The sequence below is a fragment of the Alligator sinensis genome, unplaced genomic scaffold, assembly GCF_000455745.1.
Source record: "Alligator sinensis unplaced genomic scaffold, ASM45574v1 scaffold665_1, whole genome shotgun sequence".
In the NCBI taxonomy this organism is placed as follows: Eukaryota; Metazoa; Chordata; order Crocodylia; family Alligatoridae; genus Alligator; species Alligator sinensis.
In genome coordinates, this window is record NW_005842034.1 from 1,066,778 (window position 1) to 1,082,456 (window position 15,679).

The 15,679-nt window shown below is 47.6% G+C and overlaps 1 pseudogene; it reads right to left on the minus strand.

Annotated features, from left to right (window-relative positions):
• The window catches only part of LOC106722130, a 61,094-nt pseudogene that overhangs the window by 32,541 nt on the left and 12,874 nt on the right, over positions 1-15,679 (minus strand).

The following is a 15,679-nucleotide window of genomic DNA, read 5'->3' on the forward strand; positions in this document are numbered from 1 at the left end:
AAGGTGATTCTGTTAGTTCATATTTCACTTTGGGAATTTTGGTGGAAGTAAACCTACACACAGAAAATCATGGTATTAGAAATGAGCCTGAAGTTAAACACAATTCAGTATTAAAAAGGGCTGCAAAGGAAGCGCATCCTATTTCTATGTTTTTCTAGAATGCTTGTTTATTTAGAGATAACACAATTGTTCAAATATTAGGAACAGTACTCTGAGTATCTGAAATGGATGTTGGTAATATTTTTGCAAAATAACAGCAATAGGTGAGTGTTTGATCATTCAACAGCAGACTCTTTAATTATTCTCTTCTCTCATTAAGGTTTGTGGCTTCTTCTCTCTCCTCAATGCACAAAATATATTTTGGCAAGGCTAAATTCTGCTTGTTTTATTCATTGGTGTACTCATCAGATAGGACTACACACATAAGACCGAGCCATGTACATTAGATTTTAAGTTCTCTAGGACTGTGAACATATCTTATTCAGTATGTAAAGCACTATGAATCCTTACTGTATTTATAAGTGATTATATACACAAAGGAGGGTTAAGATTTTTTTCACCTGAATGGCCATTTTTGAAGTGGTCTGCAGTCATGCACTTGTGCTTTGTTATGGCTATAGACCACTTTCTATGGCCAGATGGAGCAAAAATTGTCACTTCTATCTGCACCTTTAGGCTACAAGTGGATGTCACATTTGTCCAGTGATAAATTATTTTATCCTGGGATAAAGTGCAATCATTGCTATATCCAGGTCCACTGTCCTGGATATAAATCCTTAAAAACCTTAAAAAAAGGTTCATGGGATCAAAAGTACTAACAGTTTATCCTGGGACATTGCAAAGTGCATCTGAATGGTTATCCCAGGATCACATCATTGAATTGATGGAAGAAAAGCAGTACATTTAGCTGCTCACCAAGCCCTGATTAGAATGGTCAATCCTGGGATATTTCTATTCTGGGACAAACAGTTTGTCCAGGGAAAAATGCAACATCTGTTCCTAGCTTTACAAATACAGAAATAGTACACACCATCTGAGAGCAACTGCTGCACTTGACTATGTAAGAAGAAAGGTAGAGAATGCCTGCAGATCAGCATTTTTGCAATTGTAAGGTAGCAGATCTGTCCCAGCTTTTTTCTTTTTGTCACTTGAATAAAAAGGACACCCATGTTCCAGCCCAGACCCATTCTTCTCAGAAGGTCTCTCTAGAGCAGAATGTTCTTTTAGCCCTCAGCCTTATTTCTTTTATTTTTCAGAAGGAGATTCAGATTCTTTGAAGGAGGATGCTCACACCCTCTGGTGACCATGAAAGAAATAATAAAAAACTAGTGGCTTGTCCTTCCTTTCTGAGAAAACAGGTTAAGTGTGTTTGTTCACCTCACAGTTGGGGAGTTCTTCTCTCAGGATATGCCCGTACCACATCTCTGGTACTTCTCAGTGTGCTGCCAAGAAGCACTGCCCCACACACCTACTCCCACTCCATACCGCAGAGCCCAGAAATGAGACAGTGGAATTGTCCATCCCCCACTGCCACTATCAAGCTCTTGATCTCCAGCAGGCTTGATAGGGGTGGTGAGAAGTGGCCACAGGGTGGTTTCAATGTTTCATTTTTAAGTTCGGCATGGGTGGAGCAAGAGTGAGTGGACAGGGTTATTCTTAGTGGTATGCTGGTAAGTACTGTAATTCTATTTTCCCTTTGGTCATTTAAGTTGTCAGTTTTTGGTAGTCTAAATGGCATTTTTGAAACTTACACATAGGTAGGGACTCCTTCACCCTATGCAAGTAGATGACTACATGTGTGTACTGTAACAGGGTGACAAATAAGGACCAGTCACCAGGCTGGCCCACCTCTCTGCCTGGGCAGTTTGCCTGCCTATACTCGCCTGCCACACCTTGATGTAAACAATAAGTTGGGGGTGGGGTGGGGTTGTTTGTTGGGGTTTTTTTTAGATAGGAGGCTGGCCATTTTAAAGCCTGATGCCAAGGGCGCATTATACGGTTCTGTACCTCCCCTTACACCATGTCCCATGCCTCGCAGATGGCATCCAAATTCCACTATCAATCCCCTGGCCCCTTACTGGGCCACTTTGGCCTCTGGCCTAACTAGGCCTCAGGCATCCTTGGATGTGTCTGGGCCTTAACTCACACCCCCTTACTGGGGCCTCCACTCCAGCTACTTGGGTCAGCTTGTGCGCAGTCCTTCAGGTCATTTTATGACCCTACTCTACATGGCTGCCAACTGCCGATATTCTGGTCAGCTTACGTGTAGCCCTTCTGACCATTTTAAGGCCCTACTCTACATGGCTGCTGGGTCCCTACTACTCTTCCTACTACTCCATGCAGGCACCTGTAAGGCAGAAGGGGCTGAGACTTTCTGGTGCCCCATACTCGCCTTTCACTGGGGAGGCACAGGTGTGGCATTTCCTGGAAGCTGCCCTGCCAGAAGCAGCCTCACCACACCATCCAACCCCAGCAGGGTATAGTTTTAGGTCATGCCTAGGACCAGGATCTTCTTGCCATCTCCATAGTTCCTACCCTGTCTGCCAGGTGTCCCTGAGCAGCAGCTCCAGCTGAGCCCTCTTCCCCAGTCAGGCAGTCTCCTGCTGGCCATGTGACTCCTGATTGGGGAGTGCAGCCACCTGCAGGCTGCCTCTGATGCCTACTCAGGCCCTTTGAGTGGCAGGAACCACAGCTGTCCTGCTGCAAGTAGGCACCCAAAGATGCCCTGCCACATGTAGCTGTATTCAAGTCCCAGAAACAAAATAAAGAAGGAAGAGGTTCCTTTTGAAGCTGAGCCACTGCCCCTTGCATTTAATAGTCAGGGGGGGGTGTGTGGCAAAGTGGAGTTCCCCGCCTAGCCACAGTGCTAGGTTCCCCACTTGCCTTGGGGCATGCCTCCCACCCTGCCATGCCTTGTTCTTATTAATTAGGATGGTAATTAAGTGGGAGGCTGCCCATTTTATGCCCCCATGCCAGGGGGCACTCTCTGCAGCTCCAAACCTCCCCTACACTGCAGCCCATGACTCGCAGATGGCATCCAGTTGTTAGTCACACCAGCTCCACACTGGGCTCCAGAATCCTCCTATCAGGACCCCGCTTTGACCCCTCCACTCAGGCAGCCTATTCCACTGTCATTTGGGCTGCTGAGCTCCCTGTAGCTATCTCCCCTCTCGGGCATGGTCTCCCTGGGACCTTTGGCCACACAGGCCCTGGCCTCACCTCCAAGACCAGGCGAGACCCCAGGCCCTCTGCTCTGGGCGTCCCTCGCAGTGGGCCCCTGGCCCTTTTGACCTTCCTTGTCCTGGCCGCAGCATTGACCAGTCGAGGGGGTACTCTACCTCTGGCCTCTCTCACTAGCCCCACACTCTCTCTCAGGTCCACCTTCCTGGATGTCGGAGCTGGGATACCTCACACCACGACTGGTGCTCCAGGGTCTCACAGGGGACTCCCACTTCCTACCCTGGAGCAGCAGGTCACAGTGCTACTTAAGATCTTACCTTTGACCCACACTTGGCCTCCCAGCAATGGAGGACTTACCGGGGTCAGGACTTGTCCCTCTTTCTCTTGGGCTGAGCCCCCGCCTACTCGGCCTCTGGCCCAAACTTCAGCTTCAGGCATCCAAAGACCTACCTGGGCCTACTCCCCTCACTCAGGGCTCCACACCGCCCTCTCACTTGGGGCTCTAGATCTCCACCCCCTTCACTCGGGGCTCCAGACCGCCCCCTCACTTGGGGCCACGGGGCTTCACTCCCTGGTGGGCTCAGGTGACTGTAGCCATGCCTGGCCCCAACTACCTTTTCTTGGGGTTCTATCCTCCCACAGGGCTCAGGTGGCCACAGCTGTGCCTGGCCCCCACTCTCCCTCCTCAAGGTCTCTCAGGGTCTTGCACCCCACAACAGGCTCAGGTGGCCACAGCTGTGCCTGGCTCCCAACTACCTCTGACGGTACACAAATCCACCCGAAGTTGAGGGCTAAGGTTAAGGCACCCCACCCGCCTTTCACCAGGGTGATAACTGGCCTGACATTTCCTGGGGACTCCTGTGCTACTGAGAGCCTCAGCAGGCCACCCACTCCCAGCAGGATGCAGTTTTAGGTCATGCTCAGGACCAGGAGCCTTCTAGCCATCCCCTACAGCTCCTCCCTTACCTCCAGGATGAGACAAGAAGCCTCACAACCAGGCAATGTTACTGCCTTCCCAGCCAGCAGGGAACTGAGCTCTTTATATAGGCAGCCAGAGATCTAAAATGGCTGCCTTAATCAAGCACCTGCTGGCTGCTTAGCTTTGGTCTTAAACTGGCAGGCATCAACAGTTCCCTGCCACACACCTTCTCCCTTTAAGTGCTCCTCCAAAGCAGGCTCCCACCGGAGCACTCTCAAAGGTTCTCTGCCACAGGAGGGAGGGGGGAAGACTAGAAGGCAGACTAGAAAAGGAAGTTTCTGCTTTGCTGGGAATCAAGGTTGCAAGCAAAATCCAGGGTCATCTCCCTTCTGGGCCAGCCACCATCTTCCTAAGCCATACACCCTCTTAGTTTCTTTCTTGTAGCCTAACGTATCTCCCCGTCTTGGCTGCCCAGGAAGCCAGATGCAAGAGGAGAGCTACAAGTTCAAATATCCTCTGGGAAGAGGGGAGGAGGAGTATAGTGGGAGTCAGTGCTTCAGGGGTGGCTTAGATGCCCCCTGGTAGCCACATGGCTTCTGCTCTGCTCTAGTTCCTAAGGTACCCTCTTTCTTTCCTTATCTGCCATGCCTTTGCTGGAATAATTTGGATGACGAGGGAGGCATCCCTCAGGGTTCCTAAGTGAACTTCTGTCTATGTGTGGCCAGTGGGATCTTCCCAAAGCCCACTACACAGTCTTATCCCTCACATCAAGCCCCACCCCAAGCCATTCTTGTCTCAGGGCACCTGTTACTTTATAGGCTATTTGTGGCCTCTGACCTCTCCTGTAACCATGTCTATGCCTCACAGGTCATAGAATCATAGAAAGTTAGGGTTGGAAGGGATCTCAGGATTCATCTAGTCCAACCCCCTGCTCAAAGGTGTTCCCAATCATCACTTAGGTGGGCACTTTGCCCTTCCAAACCACCGGACTGTCTCAGGCCTCCACTCTTGTTGTTGGGGCCTCTGCCCCCTGCTCTGGCTGGTCCCTTTAGTTGAGACCCACTGCACTGGGCCTGACTTTTGAACTCCAGCCATAGTCTCACCCCTCCCAGGTTCTGGGCTCTTAGTAGAGCATTGGTCTACTCAGTCCAAAGGTTACATGTTTAATCCTTGCCTCCGGGAGACTTTACTTCTGCATTTCATTTTCCCAAAGAAGTATTTTCCTATTGTTTATTCTGTCCTCTTTGCCATTCCACCTCAAGCCCTGAGTCCTATTCAAACAGACGGAGAGAGAGCACCCCACATCCTCCTCAGATTCTGGGTCCCTGACCATGTCTCCAATCTTCTGGAGTGTTGTGACCATGGCACTGTCACTGCCCTTCTTGGTAGTTGGGATCCTAGTCCTGTTTTCATCCTTCATGGATGCCTGGTCTCTGAGCCTGTCTCCACTTTGCTTCTTGAATGCTGCCTGTCAGTGCCTTGAGCCTGGCCCCTGGCAGGGCTCAAAACACTCACATTCCCCTCTGGCACTACTGGGACCTATCCTTCATAGATTCATAGATGTAGGGTCGAAAGGGACCTTGTAGATCTTCTAGTCTGACCCGCTGCCCTGGGCAGGAGAGAAAACTGGGCTCAAATGACCCCAGCCAGGTAAATGGCAAGCCTCCTCTTAAACACCCCCAGGGTAGGAGCCATCACCACTTTCCTTGAAAGTTGGTTTCAGATCCTATCTGCTCTGAGTGTGAAGTAGTGCCTTCTAATATCTAGTCTAAACCTACTCTCTAGCAACTTATGGCCGTTATTCCTTGTTACTTTGGGAAGCGCTTGGGGGAACAAGGTCTCTCCCAAACCCCGCTGGTCCTCCCTAGTAAGTTTATAGATGGTCACCAGGTCCCCCCTCAACCTTCTCTTGTGAAGGCTTTACAGGTTAAGGTCCTGTAGCCTCTCCTTGTAGGGTCTTCCCTGCTCTCCCTGGATCATGTGAGTGGCCCTCCTTTAGACCCTCTCAATGCTGTCCACATCCCTCCTGAAGTGCGGTACCCAGAACTGGATGCAGTACTCCAGCTGCGGCCTGACCAGTGTCACATAGAAGGGGAAGATAACCTCCTTGGCCCTGCTTGAGATGCATCTGTGGATGCACGACAAGGTACGGTTAGCCCTACTGACCGTGTTCTTGCATTGTTGGCCCATGTTCATCTTGGAGTCAATAACGACTCCAAGATCTCTTTCTGCCACCGTGCTTTCAAGAAGGGAGTTCCCAAGCCTATAGGTATGTTGCTGGTTACTACTGTCCAAGTACAGCACCCTGCACTTGTCAGTATTGAATCCCATCCTATTTTCATTTGCTCACCCCTGTAACCTGTCCAGTCCTGCTGTTATCTGTCCTTCCCTTCTAGTGTGCCCACCTCACCCCAAAACGTGGTGTCATCTGTGAATTTAAACAGGCTGCTCTTCATCCCATCATCCAAGTCGCTAATAAAGAAATTGAACAGTGTGGGCCCAAGGACCGAGCCCTGAGGGACTCCACTGCCCACTTCCCTCCAGGTCGAAAATGACCCGTCCACCACCACTCTCTGAGTACAACCCCTCAGCTAATTTGAATCCATCTGACTGTGTAGGCATCAATGCCACAGTCACTTAGCTTTTTAATGAGAATGGGGTGGGAGACAGTGTCAAAGGCCCTCCTGAAGTCCAGAAAGACTACATCCACCGCAACACCTGCATCCAATGATTTTGTGACCTGATCATAGAAGGCAATCAGGTTGGTCTGACAGGACCTGCCCCTAATGAAACCATGCTGGTTGCCCTTGAGAATCATCCCCACTGCTGGCCCATCACAGATGTGCTCCTTGATAATCTTCTCAAAGAGCTTCCCCAGGATTGAAGTAAGACTAAAGGGCCTATAGTTGCCTGGGTCCTCCCTCTTTCCTTTTTTAAAGATGGGGACCACATTGGCCCTCTTCCAGTCATCCAGCACCTGGCCAGAGCACCACAAGTGCTCATAAAGCTGTGCCAGGGGCCCCACGATAACCCCTGCCAATTCCCTCAGCAACCTATTGCATGGTTCAGTCCTAATCTAAACCACCAGTATAACTCAAAATGCAAATGGCAAGCAACAGCTTAAAACAAACCTTCCCATCTGGGCAAGCAATCCACAACAAAGGGAAAAAGCATGCTACCACTTTAAAGGAAGAACCCTCCCCACCTTAGCATAGGCAAACAAACACCAGGGCAGCCCTCACCCCTGGATTCTCACCTCTCTGCAAGATCTTAACTCCTTGCTTGCAGCCCCAAGTATAGCAGGACCCCTGGCAGTAGCTCAGCCATTAATAAACCATATATAGCTTACTGTAGAGTTCTTCCCCCTTTGACTTACAGGGCCTGGCTGCCTGCCTGCTCTCAGACACCGTCTTTATGTATCTCCTCATCCCCTGCCTTCCAGTCAGGTGACTCTACAGCCACATAGATGTTCCCCTTCTCAGTCTGATGATCCATCTGCTTTTCCTGCTAGGGCTACACTCTGCTGCCTACAGCCCTTTGCTTTTGTGCTGCCTAGATGCTCACTCTGGCATTGCTTACTGCTTTGCAGCTCTTTCCTAGGCTAACCACTTGTCCTATAAGTAGTCTCTTCTGTGTGGCTACCATTCTGTTTGTTTTCTGGCAGCCAGCACCCTAGTAGTATGCTTTCAAGCTGCCAGCCTCATGTAGCCAGCTCAGCCTGCTCCAGTTTCCTCTTAGGCTAGGGACAGAAGTTACACACAAACCAGTTTAAGTGATCAGAAACTGGTTGAAACCTGTAACAGAATAGAAGGTCAGTGCACATAAACCAGTTTCAAAATGGCTGAAACTAGTTTAAGATAAATCTGGTTGAATGTAGTATCAGACTTACCTGATTTAGGTCAAACTGGTTTATGAAACTTCTGTCCCAGACCCCTTCCTGGTTAAAGTGTGCTGTCTACTCCAGACAGCAGGGCTGGCCCTGTCCCTCTGCTCCCTAGCTGGAGTAATGAGGGTTGGCACACTTGCCTCACTGACTGGCTCATTGCCCCCTCCAGGCAAACCTCTGCTGGGGTCTGGGGCCAGGGAAAGGGCTTAAATTTTCCTTCCCCCAAGTATGAAGTTGCCCTGCCCTGCTGACTTAGTGCTGACTATGACTGTGGACTACACAACCCAGAGGCACATGGAAGCAGGAAGAGAGAGTGATGAGCAACCCTGCAAAGCCTTGCTGCTATGATTCTGGACTGCAAATCCCAGAGACCTCAGGAGCAGCAGGAAGAGGAAGCAAACACACAGCCCATGTTAGCTATGTGGCAGAAAGACATGCTGTAGCACCCCTTATCTTCTGGCTTCAGCCACTGCGGGCATGTGGCTGCATTTCCTGAATCAAAAGTGAACATCTGTTCATTTGCTCATTGGTTCAATCTTTGCAGTTTAGTCTAATCTGCCAAGACTGAATCAGTTCAGCCTTAGGCTTTCTGCCTGTCTGTACTTAGCCTTAAAGTAACAGGGGCCTTCTGGCTCCCTGTTACAGAGAAGCTAGAACTTGGATTTCCAGTTTCCCAACCAAGTGGCCTAACCACTTAGCTCTTGAGTCTAAAACACAGAAAGATCCTCTATCCAATAACTGCTAATAAAATCATTATGGTTTGGCCCATCTATGATTTCAGACCTTAAAAACTAGTATGTATTTACAAAGGTCTATACACAGCTGGGAATGTATGTGACCATTGTATAACCTACTGCACATGCTTAGCTTGCAGATGTAGTGTGCACACCCACGTATGTGTCCACGCTACCAGAAAATAGAATCCCTACCTGGGACATGTGCCAAAAATGCCACCTACACAATCAAAGAGAACTAGAATGCTGCCAATGGTCCAACAGGGCAGATAAGCAAGAGGGAGAGAGAAGACTGAAGGGAGGCTGCCTTCATATTAAACTCCCTGAAAAACAGGTCTCACATTTAAATATCAGCCTATTTCCTCATCCCTATTAAATGGTGATCTTTGGGTGGCAAGGGAATTTATTGACCTATCTGTGCCATTATAGTTCTCACAGAAATGTGTGCAAGAATTAGAGATGGTTTAGAGTCAACGAATCACAGCAGCTAATCACATATTTATGATCATTTACATGCAGAAAATACTTCATTCTGCAAACACGTGCTGGCTTAGTCAGACACAGCTAGCGTAAAAGTCACAAATATTCAATCCTCCCTTCATTAGCCCCATTAGAGAGAAAGAAGAAAATGAGACAAAACTATAAAGAGTACCTGCTGCTTATTCCATGGATTCCAAATTCTGAGAGAATCTCTTTCATTACTGAAATTAAGATACAGATTTTTAGTTCATTAATACATGCTGTGAACACAAACATCCATTTGCAATTGTTATAATATATTTTAGCCAAGATCATCTCATTACAATATAATGTAGATGTCTTATATTGTAATGAAAATAGCTTTAGTAACAACTACAAATGTTCACAATCAATACTGTTTTTAAACCGATAAAATGTTAGCAAAGAGAAAAGCAGAGGCGCACAACCTAGAAGCATTGGCTGGTACAGAATGTGTGTACCACTTCTGCCAGTAGGGCTAGCATCTGTATTGCATTGGTCCTTCAAAGGCTAGGTTGGATCCCTGTTCACAAGTAGGATCCCTGTTCCTGCAAAATAACCATGTGTGTCTACATGTGCACATGGTTACTATGCAGTAAACCTCCCTAATCCTGAATAAATTTACTACCTGCAAATGCAATTAGCAAATTTACTTGAGATCAGTAACGGTGAACTGGCACTGGGAGTTAAAGGTCTCCCATCACTGGCCCCATGGTCACGGAGCTGGCGCTGGGAGACAAAGGGTCTGCGGTTATGGAGCTGGTGCTGGCAGCTCCCTGCTGGCAGGGGCAGGGGAACCTGTTCCCTGCCTAGGTCTACAAGCACAGAGCTGGGGGGAACAGGCTGGGGAGCTTCTTTCCTGCTTAGCTCCACACTCACAGAGCTGGAGAGAAAACAAGCTCCCCAGCCTGTCCTCTCCCGCAGCTCTATGCTTACATAGTGGGGTGGGGAACAAGCCCCCCAGCCTGATCCTCCCCTAGCTCTGTGCTCATCATGGGCAAGTGGTCCTGCCTTAGTCAGGAGGGGCACGTGCCCCCCTAACAACCAGTCAGCTACTGGAGGGGAGGTCCCTCCTCGCCTGATCTCACTGACAGGAGGCAGAGGGGTTCCTGTGGCTGATCGCTGTGGCCAATCACTGCAGCTGCTTCCAGGAGTGACTGCAGTCACTTCTGGGAGCACAAGAGTGCTCCACTCCCCTGCCGGCACTTGCAGGGAGGGCACCAGTGCTCCTGCCTGCCCCCTCTGCCCATCACCTAAGTTCCTTCCAGGGAAGGAATTCTACCTGATCAACACATCAAAGAGCTACTCAGCACAGGTCACAAAGACACTCTCATGGACCCAGAGGGACAGCCTTCCATTTTCAGTTCCCTCTGTGCAAAAATGAAGTTTATTTCCTACCTATGGGGACTTTTTACCATCTTGTACCATCTACACTTTTCCCGAGCCTGAAGAAGGGTCTTTGATTCCAAAAGCTCGCAGAAAAGGACAATTTTCTTGCCATTTTACAGTTGGTCTAATAAAAGGTATCATTTTGGAACCAAGAGTTTTAGTTTTTTACATACCTTTTTGTCTCAGACCAACACGGCTACAAAGTACACCCCTATTTACTTTAGCAAGGCTTTTGATACAACCTCTCACAATATTCTCGCAAGCAAGCTAAGGAATTACGGGTTGGATGAATGGACGCTAAGGTGGATAGAAAACTGGCTGGATCATTGGGTTCAAAGGGTAGTAATCAAGAGCTGTATGTCTAATTGGAAGCTGGTATCAAGTGGAGTGCCCAAGGGTTCAATACCTTCATCAGTGACCTGGAAGATGGGATGGAGTGCACCCTCAGCAAATTTGCAGATAAGACCAAGCTGGGGGGAGTTGTAGATACACTGGAGAGTAGGCCTAGGCTTCAGAGAGACCTAGATAAATTGGAGGATTGGACCAAAAGAAATCTCATGAGGTTCAATAAGGACAAGTGCAAAGTCCTGGACTTAGGATGGAACAATCCCATGCATCGGTAAAGGCTAGTGATCAACTGTCTAAGCAGCAGTTCTGCAGAAAAGGACCTGGGATTTACAAGGGACAATAAGCTGAATATAAGATAACAGTGTGACCTTGTTGTCACAAAGGCTAATGCCATACTGGGCTGCATTAGCAGGAGCGTTGCCAGAAGATTGAGGGAATTGATTAATTCTCAATATTCAGCACTGGTGGGCAAAATGATGGATCTGGCTGGCAGCCGGACTCCATTTCCCAGCAGCCCCTGCTTGTGTCTCTGTGGCTGATTTGCATGGAGACCGCAAGAGGAGCGCAGCTGTGACAGCACAAGGCCACAGTTTCCATGGGGACCAGGGCCCATGGCTGGTCAGGGACCTGCTCCAGGCAGCGGATCACAGCTCTGCCTCAGCTCCAGACCACATTGTCACCGCTGCAGGATCCCAGCCCTGGAACATCTCCCCACCCCGCCGTGTGCCCTGCTGTGGAAACCCTGGCTCTGCACTGTCACGCTTCCACCGCTGCTTGGAGTCTCTATGAAAACTGTCTGCAGCGACGCAGGCAGGGGCTGCTGGGAAATGGAGTCTGCTGCAGGTCTGGTTCAGCCTACAGGCTGGACTTGTCTGCCCTTGCCTTAGGGTCTACTGTCAGATACTTCAAACATTTCAGAGTACTGACTAAATTTCACAATTTTCAAAGATTTGTTTTGATATTACTAATCAGAAACGGATAGTGGCTGTGTGCATCTCTGAAATGATCGTCATCTGCAAAGTACAAGTGAAGCTGATGCATGTTACTATACCAATACCTAGGAAAAAGTTAAACTGATGACATCTTGTTTCAGTTGTGAAAAAAAAAGATCACTCCATAGCATAGTATCCTTCTGAAAATTCAGTAGATACATATTGGTAGGATGTTGATGACTAAGCTCTGTAATTCACAAAATGAGCATTATAATGGCTAGTGATTCACTCAGCCATTTGTAGGTGAGATATTGAATTTATTATTTGAGATATTTTTATATGGCCTTTTGTAATGTCATGAATTAGAATCAATCCAGCATTATAAATGATTCATATCCATTGATTATGGTTGTATGTTTATATTTCAAATAGTAATCTTACTGTATTTATGTACTCTTCATTTTCACTGCCTAGTGTGGGTGTATTAGAACTTGAAGATAACTGTATTTAAAATTATTTAAAGAAACTTTACATTTGCATGAAACTGTTTCCTGCTCTATTCTTATTTCTACAGATTGACGAAAGCCAATAGCCAGAGGAAAAACAACAAACAATGATTCACTGGAGTAGAAAACTTCACTGAAATAAAATTCCATTAACATGATAGATTAAAAAATGGCAGGCAGAGAACAACAAAGTAAAAGGGCGTCAGTTTTCATAACTTTTTTATCTCTACTAATTTTAAAAAGCTCACTGCAAAGGAAGAAATAATAACCTTCCAAGACCTCTTTCTGTGATCATTTCTCTAGTCATGGAGAGCAGACATTATATGTCCCTAATGAAAGAGCTACGCAGATGGTAAATTATTTTTATTTTTTCTTTACTTGAACCCTTTTTTATTTTAGGATAATATTGTTTTATGAAAACTATTTGTTTCAAAACTAGGCATTGGAAGCACTGTGATCTCACTAACATAAATTTCTCTGAAATGAACATAGACCCTTTCCTTTACTGTGCACCCATTCTGTTATGCCGCTATTTAAAATGGCTATTCCATGGAAATCAATTGAACTATATTACAGTATGTATCAGAATTACAAGATACTTTCCCTCTGTGCCTGTATCGCAAGTATGAATGTGTACAGTGTCACTGCAGTCTATGGCTCCAACTCAACAAATCACTTAAGTATTTAAGGACATACTTAACTTTACGAATATTCTTAAGTCTCCTTCATTTTAACAAGGCTTAAACACATGCTCTTGCTTTTTACTGAATCATGGTTTTAAGTTATAGTTGTCGAGTGCTCTCATTATATTTAATGATATCTGAAACACTGAGGCAAGCAAAAGTTCTTGCCTATGTTATCTGTTAGATACAGTCTCTTGACTCGGCAACATTTGTATAGTCCAAAACAGGTAATGTTGGGTTCTAATGACCATTTTAGAACCTTTATGTTTTATTTTCTAGAACTTATTTTGGTTGACCTGGGACTTTTGGTGCGAGGGAAAAAAAAGCTCCTGCCAGTAACTGACGCCAACATCAGTGGCAGAAGTGCCTTAATAAAGGGTTAATGCCAATGTTCCCTTTCCTGCAAGTTTAAAACTACTGTACTGACTTCAATGAGGCATCTAGTAAGAATCACTGCAAAATTAAAATTAATTATTATTTCTCACAATATTTTTGTTGGACTACCTGGCATCAGTACTACTTCTTAAATTTATTAGAATTTAAGGTGTGGGACCAGGCAGACCGGACGTTCCGGGTGCAGCTCCTAGCCCTAGAGCACAAGGAGGTAGAGTCCCTGCAGGAGCAGAACGTGGTCCTGGACAGGGCATTGAAGACCATGAAGGATGATTGCTGGGTGGTGGACACCATCCTGACCCTGGCTGTCACCTTCATGCTGCCCACTTCCCTGCCCCTAACCCTAGCCCTGGAAGCCACCCACTGCCCAGCGCTGGGGGACCAACGTCCACCATTAACCCTGGGCAATTACCGCACCCACTGGGCTTGCCGCAGCATGCACACCCACAGGTGAATGGGCAGAGGCCAGGGTGCTGGCTGCCTGTCTCTGGGCTCTGCCCCTCTAGGAGCCCCCACCCCACAGCCCCCCCACTCTGGGATGGCACAGACATAACCTCGTAAATTGTTTGCATGGGGAAGAGGGTGTTTTATTGTCGGTGAGTGGGATAGGTGGTGGGTTATGGAGGGGCTCTGTTGTTGGGGAGTGAGGGGGGAGCAGGGTTCTATTTGATGGGAGGGGAATAAAAACTCTTGTTCTTCTGAGGTGTGTCCGCAGTGAGTGTGGTGCTGGGGGTGAGCAGGAGGTGGGGTTGGAGGGTCTGTGGGCAGGTGTCCAAATGGGCTACAGCAGGGAGTGCAGGAGGAGCTGGTGGACCAGAGCGTCTCACACCTGGTGCTTTGGCTCCCACTGGCAGGTGTGCAGGTTGCCCAGGCCATTGGCAGGCAGGTGATTTGTGTAGAGGCCTGTCTGGGAGCATTTTCTCATGAGTAGTTTATTTGCAAGTAAACTGATCTTGGATCACACGCATGTGTAGATGTGCCTTGCATATCATGTAAATATACACAGGGAATAATCCAGTATGTGTAAAGACAATTATATGGTAATAAGGAATAGGATCAATTTTAAAGTTGTATTTTACAGGATAACGTAAGATAATATCTGAGCATATGATCCTGCAAAGAGATATGTGTTCTCCCACAGATGTTAACTGAAAGTTATGTTCTTCAGGAAACATGCACCCTGTAATTTGAACTTGAACTCAATCAGAGCTAACGGAGTACAAATCCTCACAGGAGGCTCTTAGTAACCGCAGAGGACTGGATCTCAAGAGGACAAATAGGGCATATGATTTTCACATAACAGTCAATTTAGCCATTTCAAGGAGTAAATGACAGCTCTGGCAGCCTGTAGTAAACCAGTACAGTAGTACTCTTTGGAACTGCAGAAATGTTATCACAGAATTTGGCATAAGCTGGTAGGGAGGGAGGAGAAAGAGATATAACAGGGGTAGGCAATTATTTCAGCTGGAGAGCCACTTATCAAGTTTGGGCAAGCTGTCGAGGGCCACAAGGGTAGCCTCGCCCCTTGATAGGTGCCCCGCCCCCTGGTTGCCATCTTGGGACCGGAAGTCCTACCCACTAAACCCTGACCTTTGCCACCAGAAGTCCCTCCCCTTGCCCCCCAGAAGTACTACTTTCAGCAAGGGGGTTTACCATTTTGGAACCAGAAAAATACCCAATTATATTCTAAAAAAATCAACCATCTACTACAACATTCATTAATTTAAAAAAAATATTTTTCTCCTGATTTACATGCATTTGTGTAGTGTGCATAGGGGTGATTGTACAATAGCTTAAAATGAAGTTTTACTGTTGTATATTGTGGGGGGTGGAAGGCATAGGTGTGTGGGGACTGTGGGTGTGTAGGTATGTGTGTGGATATGTGGGGTGTGGGTGGGTGTGGGGTTTGTGAGTTTGTGGGGAGAGGGTGGCTAGGCAGGGTGTGGCATGTGTGGAGGGGGAGACTTTGCACACAGTTCCCCCATGGCAGGCAGAGCCCATACCAATGCTCCTCCAAGCCAGGGTCCATGCTCCTGCTGCTCCTGACCCCGGCATGGGCCCTGTGCTCTCACTCACCACCACTTCTCCCCCCTCCCTCCCCACATCTGCCACCACGATCCTTCTCCTGCCACTTTCCCCCACTCTCGCTCTCCCCCCCACCACTTGCCACTCTGGCACCATATCCCAGCTGCATGGCCAAGACTGCAGGAT